We start from the raw sequence: 15,652 nt of genomic DNA on the forward strand, positions 1-15,652 counted from the left end.
TACAAACTACCCCTGCACTGGGAGTAAAAAACAAGCAAAGTTTAAAAAAATATGTCACACTGTTGTCAGTCTGCCGTGGCACACCTGAGGATCTCTCATGGCACACTAGTGTGCCACGGCACACTGGTTGAAAAACACTGGTTTATGGGTGTTAGTGTACTTTAGAGCACAGTAGTTAAGAGCTTTATAAACCGGCGTTAGCCCAGAAAGCTCTTAACTACTGACTTTTTCTGCGGCTGGAGTTTTGTCGTTAGAATTCTAACGCTCACTTCAGACACGACTCTACATACCAGAGTTAGAAAGATCCCATTGAAAAGATAGGATACGCAATTGACGTAAGGGGATCTGCGGTATGGAAAAGTCGCGGCTGAAAAGTGAGAGTTAGACCCTGTAAAATAAATATTAATCCTAAAATAGCTATAATATCATAATTTATATTGTAGCTATATTAGGATTTATTTTACAGGTAAGTATTTAGCTTTAAATAGGAATAATTTATTTAAGAAGAGTTAATTAATTTCGTTAGATTAAAATTATATTTAATTTAGGGGGGTGTTAGTGTTAGGGTTAGACTTATCTTTAGGGGTTAATACATTTATTAGAATAGCGGTGAGCTCCAGTTAGACCCTTTTTTGAATGACTCCAAATACCGGCGGTAGCCTAAAACCAGCGTTAGGAGCCTCTAACGCCTCTGACGCGTTTCACCCGTTTGGGCTTTATCAAAGGGCCTTTTTGATAAAGCCCGAATGGGCGAAACGCGTCAGCAGTACGGATGCTCTCTTTTAGCTTAAAACTCTGTTGAGGCTCTCCTTGAGCCTATAGTTTGCTCTTATTTAATTTGACCACTAGTAAATTATTATCGATAAACATGATGCTCATTACGGGCATGGGAATTTAGTTCCCACATTATTGTCCAAAGAGTGACGATTTGATCAGGATACAGAGATCACACACCAGGAGGTGTACATACTGGTTAAAGTACATATCCAATTGAAAATAACTACTGACCACAATGATTTGGGGTGCTTAAACTGAATAATAACTTGTACACTAATAAAACTAAAATTGTAACACTGTAGCCCTGGTAACACTTCACACTGACTGATTAACAATATACTAGATCTATATTTCTGATTAAATTAATATTTAAACGGATCGAACAATGCTAATCTATCATTGAAGTTGAGAATTTACATCCATTGCTCAACATTATTTTAAAGGCTCACTTAGTGATGTGACATACTATTTGGAGGTTAAGGAATAATCAGTAGCATTAACTATGTACAAATAATTATAGGTGACACTTTGTTAACCTCACTGTGAGCGGACTTACCCAACCCTGAATAGATTGGGAGACATAGAAATGAACTACCTTTTCAAAGGTTTCATCTTAAACGCTCACTTGGTGATATGTCACACTATTTGGAGGGCAGTAAATAATCAGTGGCATTAATTATGTAAACAAATTATAGATTATTTCCATCTAAAGGGGAGGAGAGTCCACGGCTTCATTCATTACTATTGGGAATTAAGAACCTGGCCACCAGAAGGAGGCAAAGACACCCCAGCCAAAGGCTTAAATACCTCCCCCACTTCCCTCATCCCCCAGTCATTCTTTGCCTTTAGTCACAGGAGGATGGCAGAGGAGTGCCAGAGTTTCAGAGTAGTCTCTTATGGAGGGTAATACTCTTCGCAGTGGGACTGGAGTTTTAAGTAGTCTTGTCAGTCTCTCAGTGAGGGCCTGGGCAAAAGTTAGAGTCCGGAGATGCAGGACGTTTCTTTCTGCGAAACCATCCCGACTCAGATTAACAGCTCCTCAACCAATTATCGTTCTTGAACTTTGCTTCGCTGCCTGCTTTCTTCTCTCAAGTCCATGGCGGAGGCGATGCTACTATTCATCACACTTGAAAGGCCGTGTTCCTGTTCCACAGCGTAGATTCTGGTAAGATTGTTTCATTTTTTATTGATGATGATAATGATGATAACATAGAAGTCAGGGTCACAGTGTGGCGCCTTTTTATCTTAACAGAATCAAGGGTTAATATTCCTGGAAGGGGGATTATTGAACAGGGGGGGTTTATACATAATGTTGTTTATTGTGTCATTGCTGTGTTATGTGCGAAATGAGGCTCTGGCAATGTGTGGAACTTTCAGGTGACGTGGGAATCTTGCGCAGACATTTTTGGCGCATTTTCCCTAGTGCAGGGGTGGTCCTGCCAGGCATTCCACATGACAGGGTGTGTCTATCCTTCTCTGTGGATCTGTGGCGCAGGAGACATAGCGGTTTCTGTAGTCCGGGTCCTAGGAGGTGGTGAGTGCCCCAGCCATTGGTGGTATAAGGTGCTTTTTGTAAATTAAGTTAGTCTTCCCATAAACGCAAGCGATGGAGGACTCTGATGCGTTAGAGGGCTCTCCCTCCTTAAAGTCTCATTCCTGTGTTTTTTGTGAGGAGGTTCTGGTAGATCAGCCTACTCAACTATGTTCCACATGCATTGATAAAGTTACACCATATAAATGTAAACGGATGTCTAGTACTACTGAGCCGTCCACCTCTGAGGGCTCTTCGTCCCGTGAGGTGCGTCCCCATGCATTCATCTCCTATTGCACATGCAGACCCCCAGGGTCCAACCGTTACTCCTTAGGGAGAGATTCGCTGACCGTCAGACTTTGCGGACCAACTGGAATCGGCTGTTTCTAAGGTGATTCATGCCTTACCACGTTCTGCTAAGCGCTAGAGTAGGGTGTATCATGGCGGCTCGACCCAAGGTTTGTCCTCTCCGATGTCAGATTCAGAGGCTCTATACGAGGTCGAGGCCCACTCTGACTATTCAGAGGAGGCCCATTCTGGGTTGGAGTCCGTGTCATCTAAGCCTCCTGCTTCGGAGGAGCCTGGTTATAGGTTTAGGATGGAAAATTTGCGTTTTCTGCTGCAACAGGTACTTGCTACTCTGGAGGTTCTGGAACCTTAGATCCCGGAGGAACCTGTGATTCCTAAACTTAACAAGATGTATGAGGACAGGGTGGTGCTTCAGACTTTCCTGGTCCCCGTTAAGATGGCAAATATTGTTAAGAATGAATAGGAGCGATTAGGGTCACACCTTTCCCCCTTCTTCTAATTTTAAAAAACTGTTTCCCGTTCCGGACTCTCATCTTGAGCTGTGGGGGACCATTACCAAGGTGGATGGGGCTATCTCTACGCTTGCAAAGCGACGACTATTCCCCTAGATTATAGTTCATCGTTTAAGGAGCCCATGGATAAAAGCTGGAAAACATGTTGAGAAGGATGTTTCAGCACACAGGAGTTGTTTTTCAGCTAGCAGCAGCCATGTCAGTGGTCGCCGGTGCTGCGACATATGGGTGCGAGTCCCTGTGTGACATGGTCGAAGGGGAGACATCCATCGACGAGATACAGGAGAAGATTAAGGCGCTGAAGGTCGCCAATTCTTTCATCTGTGATGCCAATATGCAAATTATTCGCCTGAATGCTAAGGTATCAGGTTTTTTGGTTTTAGCGAGCAGGGCTCTGTGGCTAAAATCTTTGTCTGCGGACATGACTTCCAAGTCAAGGCTGTTGTCCCTGCCTTTTCAAGGGAAGATCCTGTTCGGTCCAGGATTGGATTCGATCATATCCACAGTTACGGGAGGCAAGGGAGCTTTCCTACTTTTTGTCCCTTTGTGCGGAAAAGGCCCAGTGCCAGCAACCCACCGCGAAAGCAGACCAGTCCAAGGGATCTTGGAAACTGGCTCAATCTTGGAACAAGTCTAAGCAGAGCAAGAAGCCTGCCAATACTAAATCGGCATGGAGGGGCAGCCCACGTCCGGTCTCAGGATCACGTAGGGGGCAGATTATCTCAATTCTCAGATGCCTGGTTGCAGGACATTCAAGACCCTTGGGTTCTAGAAGTTGTCTCCCAGGGTTACAGGATAGGGTTCAGATCCCATTCGCCTGAGGGCAGATTCCTCCTGTAAAAACCTGTCTTCAAGACCAGAGAAGAGAGATGCCTTTCTAGAGTGTGTGAGAGATCTCGCCTCTCTCTGGGTTATCGTACCAGTACCCCCAGCAGAAAGGCATCTAGGGTACTATTCCAATCTTTTTGTGGTTCCAAAGAAGGAGGGCACATTGCACCCGATTCTGGACCTGAAGTGTTTGAACAAGTTTCTGAGTGTTCCATCATTCAGAATGGAAACGATCAGATCTATTCTACCCCTAGTTCAAAAGGGACATTTCATGACAACTATAGATTTAAAGGACGCCTACCTTCATGTGCCAATCCACAGGGACCACTTCAGGTTCCTAAGATTTGCGTTTCTGGACCAACACTTCCAGTTTGTGGCTCTTCCTTTTGGTCTAGCGACGGCCCAGAGAGTCTTCACGAAGGTTCTGGGGGCGCTGCTGGCAGTGGCCAGATCCAGGGGCATTGCAGTGGCGCCTTATCTGGACGACATCTTAGTTTAGGCGCCATCGTTCAGCCTTGCAGAGGATCATTCGAGGGCTCTTCTCTTGCTTCTCCGATCTCACAGTTGGAAGATCAACTCAGGAAAGAGTTCCCTGGTTCCCAGCAACAGGGTAGAGTTCCTGGGCACGATAATAGACTCTATATCCATGAAGACATTTCTCACGGATTGGCGGCGCAGGAAGCTTGCGTCCACCTGTCTTGTCCTTCAGTTCTCCACAAGCCTGTCAGTGGCTCAATGTATGGAGGTGATATGTCTCATGGTGTCAAGCATAGATGTCATCCCATTCGCCAGGTTCTATCTCAGACCTCTTCAATTGTGCATGTTGAGACAGTGGAATGACGATCATTCAGATCTTTCACAGCTGATATCCATGGATGCTCGGACTCGGAACCCCCTCTCTTGGTGGACCTGTCCGAAGCAACTGTCCGTGGGGACATCCTTCTTGAGACAGTCCTGGTTGATTCTGACTATGGACGCCAGTCTGTCGGGATTGGGAGCTGTTTGGGGTGTCAAGATGGCACAAGAAAAGTAGTCCAGGGAGGAGTCTCTCCTTCCGATCAACATCCTAGAACTACAAGCAATTGCTCTGAAGGTGTGGCCTTCTCTGGGGTTAGTCAGTTTCATCAGATTCCAGACCAACAACATTACCTCTGTGATTTACATCAACCATCAAGGAGCTCCCTCGTGATGAGGGAGGTGTCTCGGATTCTGGAATGGGCAGAGTCCCACAACTGCTCGCTCTCATCGATTCACATACCAGGTGTGGACAACTGGAAAGCAGACTTTCTCAGCAGACAATCTTTCCATCCGGGGGAATGGTCTCTACACCACGAGGTGTTTGTGGAAATTTGTTACAAATTGGGAACGCCGGAGATAGATCTCATGGCGTCCAGACTCAATTGCCCAGGCAGAGCTGATAGATGCCCTAGTGGTTCCTTGGGGATTCAGCCTAGCCTACATTTTTCCACCGCTTCCACTTCTACCTCTAGTGGCACGCATCAAACAGGAGCGGGCCTCAGCCATTCTGATTGCTCCTTCGTGGCTGCGGAGGACGTGGTTTGCGGATCTGGTGGGGATGTCATCCTCTCCGCCATAGAGATTGAACACCTAGTCTTAGCCAAGAGAGGTTTTTCGGAAAGTGTGATTGATACTTTAATTCAGGGAAGGAACCCAGTCACTCGTTGCATCTATCATAAGGTGTGGAGGACTTACTTGTCCTGGTGTGAGAAGCATGGATATCCTTGGCATAAGGTGACGGTATCCAGTATTCTGGCCTTTCTCCAGGATGGTTTGGAGAAGGGTCTTGCCGCTAGTTCCCTAAAGGGACAGATTTAGGCTTTATCAGTTTTGTTGCATAGGAGACTCGCTGAGCTCCCTGACATTCAATCTTTTGTTTAGGCTCTGTCTAGAATCAGGCCTGTCTTTAGACAGTCGGCTCCGCCTTGTAGCTTGAACTTAGTCCTTAGGGTTTTGCAGAGGGTTCCGTTTGAACCTATGCATTCCATTGACATTAAGATTCTGTCCTGGAAAGTTCTCTTCCTGTTGGCTATTGCATCGGCACGCAGAGTATCTGAACTAGCTGCCTTGCAATGTGATCCTCCTTATCTGGTGTTTCATGCGGATAAGGCTGTACTTCGCACTGGGTTGGGGTTTCTCCCCAAGGTGGTGTCTAACCGTAACATCAATCAGGAAATAGTGGTTCCTTCCTTGTGTCCTAACCCTTCTTCTTCAAAGGAGAGGTTTCTTCATAACCTGGATGTGGTTCGTGCCTTGAAGTTCTATCTTCAGGCTACAAAGGATTTCAGACAGTCTACATCTCTTTTTGTGGTGTATTCTGGGAAGCGCAAGGGGCATGGGGGCTCTGCTACTTCCTTGTCTTTTTGGTTGAGGAGCTTGATTCACTTGGCTTATGAGACAGCGGGACATAAGCCTCCTCAGAGGATCACGGCTCATTCAACTAGGGCTGTGACTTCATCTTGGGCCTTCAAGAATGAGGCCTCTATGGAACAGATTTGTAAGGCGGCTACCTGGTCCTCCTTACACACTTTTACAAAGTTTTACAAATTTGACATTTATGCTTCTGCGGAAGCTGTTTTTGGGAGAAAGGTTTTGCAGGCTGTGGTGCCCTCAGATTAGGCTCCGCCTTTTACCCTCCCGGTTTCATTCAGTGTCCTCTAGAGCTTGGGTATATGTTCCCAATAGTAATGAATGAAGCAGTGGACTCTCCTCCCCTTTAGATGGAAAACATAAATTATGCTTACCTGATAATTTCATTTCCATCGAAGGGAGTAGAGTCTACGGCTCCCGCCCATATCTCCGAGGGGCGGACCTAAATTTACTCATCTTCTGGCATCTTTTATACCCTGATATTTCTCCTACTCTTCCTGGTTCCCTCGGCAGAATGACTGGGGGATGAGGGAAGTGGGGGAGGTAGTTAAGCTTTTGGCTGGGGTGTCTTTGCCTCCTCCTGGTGGCCAGGTTCTTAATTCCCAATAGTAATGAATGAAGCCGTGGACTCTCCTCTCCTCGATGGAAATTAAATTATCAGGTACATAATTTATATTATTTTGTGAACCTTATTAAGCGGATTTCCCACAGCCCTGATTAGATTAGTAGACATAGTAATCCAGGTGATCAATTTACCCAAGTAATACACTCAGGCTAGTGTTACTAGCCTGGTAGTTTAGATACACACCCAGCACTAAAGTTTACAGTTTACTTCCAGTGTTCAATGATATTTTAAGCGTGCACTCAAGTAAAGTGACACACCAATTGGAGGGCAACAAACAACCAGTGGCATTAATTGTGCACAATAATTTATAGGTGCATTTCTGGTTACCACACTATGAGTGGAGTTACTCAGCCCAGATTAGATTGGGAGACATAGAAAGGTATTGCCTCCTCTAAGGTTCCATTTCAAACACTATTTGGAGGGCTACTAATAATCAGTGGCAGTATCGGTGTACCAATAATTATAAGTGATATTTTGTTGACCTTATAATGAGCGGATGTATTCAGCCATGATTCAATTGGGAGATATAGAAATTTAAGGTGACTAATTTTTCTAAGTAATATACTCAAAACGTAGTGCTACCAGCTTGGTAGTTTAGACACACACTTAAAACGGTATAAAGAAACCAGTGGCACAACCACGTTCATATAAACCATGTATTCGCTTCACTACTTAAGTATTTAATGAGTCAAAGCACAACATATGCTATTGAACAACAGAAGACATAGGAAACAGTGACGCACGAGAGGGAGCGGATGTTCATACTGGAGTACCCGCATATGTAATAACGTACCATACCTTTATTCTATAACTTTATATGAAAACAACATAGCCACATTCTGCCCCAATAATAGGAGTGCAACATCTGCACAACAATACATTAACAGAAGGCACAATACAATACCAGTACACTAACAGTGTATACTAAAATACCACAGGTGTTAGTCTGCAAATTTCACTGTGAGTGGACTTATTTTACCTTAAAACATATTTGGAAATATAGATATTTTAGGCTACTGATGTATCCAGACAATATACTTACAACATAGTGATATCATCTGGGTGGTCTAGACAGACACGGCAATTATACCATTAATACGCTCCCATTAATCACGCACATATTAGATAACAATCGAATGTGCTTTAAGTAATACTTTTTCCCAATAGTGGACATCCTAGTAAAGTGGGACACAGGCATTCACTTTATTCACGAAGTAACTTTTGAATAGAGGATATAGATTAATATGACACAGGATATAGATTAATATGACACAGGAGTGTGAGTAAACAGAACTAGTGGATTAGTATACATAATCCAATGGGATATATATCCCAACATTAACCAAGTAAGCAAACTAGGCTCCTACAACCGATAGTGAGGGGAAGTGGAAACTACCTGTACATAAGGCCTAAATCACACAATATACATCACCTCCCTCCTCTCATCATTGAGAAGTAGCCTCACAGAGTCTCAATTTTATTTCCATGTGTGTTAGTTTTGTTGAAGTGATTTTTAAATTCAATGATTAAAAATTATGTTTTAATTTAATCGAAACACTGCTTATCTTTAAGTCTGGGCATAGAGTGCTAAGTGCATTCTTTCTGTGGATATCTTTTTTTCCACAATTTTTTTGCTCGTCTTTCAGGATAATGCTGTGCGTGACATACCTCAGCTTTCTCCTCAAACGTCCAAGCCTTAGTTGTTTCTCATACTGTGCCTTCTGTGTCCTCTCATCCACCTGGGGGTGTTTACCTGGGGATTTTGCCGCTCAGTTTTCTTCTGCAGTAACAGCGGCTTTGTCAGCTTTCCCTTCATTGGGAAAGCGTAAGAGAAAATCTAAACACTTGCCTGATGCTAAGGCTTCTGAGTCTATATTTTAGATTTAAGCTTGAGCACCTACAGTTACTATTGAAGGAGGTTCTAGCTACTTTAGACGACTCTGAACTGGTGGTTGCTATCAACCCCACAAAGTCTTCAGAGTTGGATAGAGTCTATGATTCCCCATCTTCTGAGGAGGTTTTTCCGGTACCAAGGAAGATGTCTGAAATTATTGCTCAGGAATGGGATAAACTAGGGGTTCCTTTTTCCCCTTTCCCTGTTTTTAAGAAGATGTTTCCTGTGGCTGACTCTATTCGTGACTCATGGCACACTGTTCCTAAAGTAGAAGTAGCTATTTCTACTCTTGCTAAGAGAACTACCATTCCTATATAGGATAATAGTTGTTCTTTTAAGGACCCAATGGACAAGAAGCTAGAGGCTTACTTAAAAAAGATTTATGTCTATCAAGGGTTACAGTGGCAACCAGCAGCAAGTATTGCTATGGTTGCAGGAGCTGCATCTTATTGGTGCGATGCATTATCTGATCTTATCTCAGAGGAAACTACAGTAGAGGAGATCCAAGATAGGATTAAAGCTCTTAAATTGGCCAATACTTTTATCTGTGATGCCAATATGCAGATAATTTGTCTGGGAGCTAAAATGTCTAGCTTCACGGTCCTAGCTTGAGGCTCTGTGGTTAAAATCTTGCTTGGACAATGTCTCTTCTAAGGCCAAGCTTTTGGCTTTGCCTTACAAGGGAAAGACTCTGTTTGGACCTGGTCTGGCAGAGATTATTTCACAGATTACAGGTAGAAAGGGATCTTTCCTACCTCAGGACAAGAAGAACAGACCTAGAGGTCGTCAGACTTCTAATTGTCGTTCCTTTTGTAACTTTAAGGGACAAAAGTCCTCCTTTTCCTCATCTAAACCAGATCAACCCAAATCTTCTTGGAAATCCAACCAGCCCTGGAATAAGGGAAAACAAAGCAAGAAGCCTTCTGCTGACTCTAAATCAGCATGAAGGTTCTGCCCCTGATTCCAATGTGGATCAGGTGGGGGCAGGCTTTCTCTTTTTTGTCAAGCCTGGATACGCGTGTCCCAGACCCTTGGGCGGTGGACATAGTATCTCAGGGTTACAGAATGGGATTCAAGACTTGCCCTCCCAGGGGCAGATTTCTCCTGTCAAGACTATCCTCAAGCCAAATAAAGAGGGAAGCCTTCTTAAACTGTGTAAAAGACCTATACTTTCTGGGAGTTATTGCTCCTGTCCCTCTAGCAGAACAGGGTCTAGGATTCTACTCAAATCTATTTGTGGTTCCCAAAAAGGAGGGAATTTTTCGACCAAGTTTAGACCTCAAGTGTCTAAACAAATTCCTCAGGGTTCTGTCTTTCAAGATGGAAATTATTTGTTCCATTCGTCCTTTGATACAGGAAGGTCAGTTTATGATGACCATAGACCTGAAGGACGCATACCTTCACGTTCCCATTCAGATTTGCCTTTTTGGACAAGCATTTCCAATGTTTTGCACTTCCATTTGGTCTGGCCATGGCTCCCAGAATATTCACAAAGGTTCTGGGGGCACTTTTGGCTGTGATCAGATCCCAGAGAATAGAGATAGCGCCTTATCTAGATGACATCTTGGTTCAGGCGTCATCTTTTCAACTATCCCAATCTCATACAGAGATGTTGTTGTCTTTTCTATGTTCCCATGGGTGGAAGGTGAATTTGGAAAATAATTCTCTTATTCCATCTACCAAAGTGTGTTTCCTACGGACTATAATAGATTCCCTATCCATGAAATTTTTTCTGACGCAGATCAGAAAAGACAATATTCTTGCTTCCTGCCTTTCTCTCCAGGCTGCCTTTCGTCCATCTGTGGCCCAATGCATGGAGGTGATTGGACTGATGGTGGCATCCATGGACATCATTCCTTTTGCTCCGTTCCATCTAAGACTGCTGCAGCTTTGTATGCTCCGTTAATGGAATGGAGATCATTCGGATTTAACTCAAAGGATAAATATGGACCCTCTGACAAGAGACTCTCTCTCGTGGTGGGTGTCACAGGAACATCTGTCTCGGGGCAATTTCTTTCTGAGACCTTCCTGGGAAAGGCTGGGATGCTGTTTGGGGACCTCTAAAGGCTTTAGGGCCTGTGGTCTCGGGAAGAGTCCTCTCTTATCATAAACATCTTGGAGTTGAGGGCTATCTTAAATGCCCTATTAGCATGGCCTCAACTGTTGTTGGTCCGGTTTATAAGATTTCAATTGGACAACATCACCTCAGTGGCTTACATCAACCACCAGGGAGGGACTCTGAGTTCCTTAGCCATGAAGGAGGTGATTGGAATTCTGCAGTGGGCAGAAGCCTACGATTGTCTCCTATCTGCCATCCACATTCCAGGAGTTGACAACTGGAAAGCGGATTTTCTGAGCAGACAGACCTTTCATCCCGGGGAGTGGGCTCTCCATCCAGAAGTGTTCTCTCAGATAACCCTCAAGTGTGGGATTCCAGAGTTGGAGCTAATGGTGTCTTGCCAAAACGCCAAGGTTTCAAAGTATGGTTCAAGGTCAAGAGATCCTCAGGCTATTCTGATAGATGCTCTAGCGGTTCCCTGGAGGTTTTCTCTGGCTTATCTGTTTCTTCCATTTGCTCTCCTTCCATGAGTCATCGCTCATATCAAACAGAAGTAAGGATCAGTGATTCTAATAGCTCCTGCATGGCCTCGCAGGATCTGGTGAGGATGTCATCTCTACCTCCTTGGAGATTACCTTAGAGGAAAGACCTTCTACTTCAGGGTCCTTTCCTCCATCCAAACCTAGATTCTCTGAAGCTAACTGCTTGGAAATTGAACGCCTAGATCTGTCTAAACAGGGTTTTTCGGAAGCGGTCATTAAAACTATGATCAGGTTCGAAAACCGATTACTCCAAGATTTACCATAAGATATAGCGTAAATATCTTTATTGGTCTGAATCTAAGGGGTTCTCCTGGAGCCGGATGAGGATTCCCCGGATTTTGTCTTTTCTTCAGGATGGACTGGATAAGGGTTTATCGGTCAGTACTCTAAAGGGTCAGATTTCAGCGTTATCTATCCTTTTGCACAAACGTCTGGCAGATCTACCAGATGTTCAAGCCTTTGTACAGGCCCTGGTTAGAATCAGGCCTGTGTTTAAACCTGTTGCTCCCCATGGAGCCTTAATTTAGTTCTTAAAGTTTTACAGCAGGGACTGTTTGAGCCTATGCATTTTGTTGATATAAAACTGTTATTCTGGAAGGTTTTGTTTCTTGTGGCCATTTCGTCTGCTCGCAGAGTGTCAGGGTTTTTTCCCTGTTCTGTTTGCCATGTGCTGCTGGCAGCCATTTTACTCACCCCTCTTCCTGACTATGGTGCATTGTGGGGGATGCTGCTCAATTCCTGCACTTCCTTTTATGGCCAGACTGGTGTGCATCATCCATGTGAGACAGGATGCAGTCTCAGAATTGTGATGTCATCACTTATTATTTAAAGGGCCTCTGTTCAGTATGCTTTGCCTTTGCGTTGTCTCAGACCTGTTTGTGAGAGCTCCTGTGTATTCCTGGCACCCTGACATTACCGCTCAAGGGAGCTACGGTCTTTACTAAACATGATTTGAGAGGAGCATAGAATCTCGTTAGGATTAAGGAGGGCCACAAATGGAAAACAGCATTTAACACCAGGAGCGGGCATTATGAGTATCTTGTAATGCCCTTTGGCCTATGTAATGCTCCTGCTGTTTTTCAGGAATTTATTAATGATGTCCTACGAGATATGTTGCAACAGTGTGTTGTGGTGTACTTAGACGACATCCTCATACACTCACCCACACTTGAGGCTCATCGTTCTGATGTTACACAGGTTCTTCAGAGACTATGTGAGAACGACCTGTTTTGTAAACTCAAGAAATGTGAGTTCCATCAGACTCAAGTAACCTTCCAAGGTTATGTTATCTCCATTACAGGGTTCTCCATGGATCCTGACAAATTATCTGCAGTTCTGCAGTGGCCTCGCCCAGTTGGTCTTCGGTCTATTCAACGTTTTTGGGGTTCGCCAATTACTATAGAAAGTTTATTAAAAACTTTTCTTCCTTGGTCAAACCTATCACAGACATGACCCGTAAAGAGAATGATCCACTCCATTGGTCAACTACTGCCATTAAGGCCTTTGATAGTCTTAAGACTGCCTTTGCTGCTGCTCCAGTTCTGGCTCATCCTAACCCTGTCCTGCCTTTCGTTCTTGAGGTCGATGCGTCTGAGACTGGAGTAGGTGCCCTCTTGTCTTAACGTCCTACGCCTGACTGTTCCTTGCATCCGTGTGGTTTCTTCTCTAAGAAATTGTCTCCAGCGGAGTGCAATTATGAAATTGGCGACAGGGAATTACTGGCCATAATTTTGGCACTCAAGGAATGGAGGCATCTTCTTGAGGGTACTAGCATGCTAGTACTCATTCTTACTGACCACAAGAATTTAACTTATCTATCTGAAGCAAAACGTTTGTCGCCCGACAGGCCAGATGGGCGCTATTTTTGTCTCGGTTTAATTATGTGGTCTCCTACCTGCCTGGTAGTAAGAATGTTAGGGCTGATGCCCTCTCTTGACAATTTTCGCCTCTGTCCAAGGAGGAGTCTGTACCTACTCCTGTTATACCTCATGACCATATTTTGGCTACCATACGTACTAATTTGACTTCTCCCTTGGGGGAGGAGATCCTGGCTGCACAAACCAATGCACCTCCTGAGAAACCTAGTGGTAAGTGTTTTGTTCCTGAGAATCTTCGAACTAAACTTTTGCACACTTACCACTATCCTAAAGCCGCAGGTCACCCAGGCAAGAACCAAATGTTTTGGTCTGTCACTCGACAATTCTGGTGGCCAGGTCTTCGTTCTGATGTTGCTGTGTATGTTGCCTCCTGCTCAGTTTGTGCACAGAATAAGACTCCTCGACATCTTCCTGTGGGTCTTCTTCAACCTATTGCTAATGGTGAGTGTCCTTGGACACATCTTTCCATGGACTTAATTGTCGAGCTCCCTGTTTCCAATGGTAATACTGTTATCCTTATGGTGGTTGACCGTTTTTCTAAAATGTCACATTGCATTCCCTTGATGAAGCTGCCTACTGCTCAGGAGCTTGCTTCAAGGTCTTCCATTTACATGGGTTACCCAAGGAGATAGTGTCGGAACGGGGTAGCCAGTTTGTCTCCAGATTTCGGCATTCCTTTTGTGCTCAAATGGGGATCCAGCTTTCCTTCTCCTTGGCATATCACCCTCAATCCAATGGGGCTGCAGAACGGTCTAATCAAGCTCTGGAACAGTTCCTCCGTTGCTATGTCTCAGATCACCACAATAATTGGTTACCTTGGGCAGAGTTTGCTCGTAATAGTGCTATTAATGCTTCCTCCAAAATATCCCCATTCTTGGCGAATTATGGGTTTCAACCATCCTTGTTGCCTGATTCATTCATGTCTCAGGGTATTCCGGCTTTGGAGGAGCATCTCCAGCAACTCTGTTCCACGTGGGTGCAGATTCAGGATTGCCTTCAACGTTTTATGCAGCGCCAAAAGTTCCAGGCTGATCGTAGGCGTCTGCCCGCACCTTCCTACCAGATTGGTGAGAGAGTTTAGCTGTCCTCCTGCAACTTGAACCTTTGTGTGTCTTCCAATAAATTGGCTCCCCATTAGGTTGGTCCTTTTCGAATACTCCGACGGGTTAATCCTGTGGCCTACGCTCTTGACCTTCCTCCTGCTATGCGAATCTCCAATGTTGTTCATGTCTCCCTCTTGAAACCATTGGTTTGTAATTGGTTTACCACTGTGTTGTCTCATCCTGACAACCATGAGGAGTATGAGGTCAGCAGCATTATTGACTCTCGTATGTCCAGGGGCCGTGTACAGTATTTGGTTCACTGGAGAGGCTACGGTTCGGAGGAGCGTTCTTGGGTTCCCTCCTCTGATGTTTATGCTCCCGCCCTCCTCCGTGCCTTCGATGCCCGTTTCCCCAATAAGCCTTTTGTCCTCCCGCGGGGGAGGGGTTGTTGAGGGGAGGGTACTGTCAGGGTTTTTCCCCTGTTGTGTTTGCCATGTGCTGCTGGCAGCCGTTTTACTCACCTCTCTTCCTAACTATGGTGCATTGTGGGGAATGCTGCTCAATTCCTGCACTTCCTTTTATGTGCATCATCAATGTGAGACAGTATGCAGTCTCAGAATTGTGATGTCATCACTTATTATTTAAAGGGCCTCTGTTCAGTATGCTTTGCCTTTGCATTGTCTCAGACCTGTTTGTGAAAGCTCCTGTGTATTCCTGGCACCCTGACACAGAGTGTCTGAGATTTCAGCTCTGCAGTGTGATTCCCCCTACCTTATTTTTCATTCTGATAATGCGGTACTTCATACTAAATTAGGGTTTCTCCCTAAGGTAATATCTGATCAAAACATTAATCAGGAAATTGTTGTTCCTTCTCTTTGGCCTAATCCTTCTTCTCAAAAGGAACGTCTTTTGCATAACTTGGATGTTGTGCAGGCTCTAAAATTTTATTTACAAGCTACTAAAGATTTTCGTTTATCTTCTGCCCTGTCTGTTTTCTCTGGAAAGTGTAAGGGTCAGAAGGCCACTTCTACTCTGTCTCTCTGGTTGAGAAGTTTGATTTGTTTGGCTCATGAGACTGCTGGACAGCAGCCTCCTGAGAGAATTACGGCTCATTCCACTAGGGCTGTATCCTCGTCTTGGGATTTCAAAAATGAAGCTTCTGTGGAACAGATTTCAAGGCTGCAACATGGTCCTTTTCCAAATTTGATGCTTTTGCCTCGGCCGAGAATTCTTTTGGGAGAAAGGTTCTTCAAGCGGTGGTGCCTTC

The sequence above is a fragment of the Bombina bombina genome, chromosome 3 (genome assembly GCF_027579735.1).
Source record: "Bombina bombina isolate aBomBom1 chromosome 3, aBomBom1.pri, whole genome shotgun sequence".
Taxonomy (NCBI): Eukaryota; Metazoa; Chordata; class Amphibia; order Anura; family Bombinatoridae; genus Bombina; species Bombina bombina.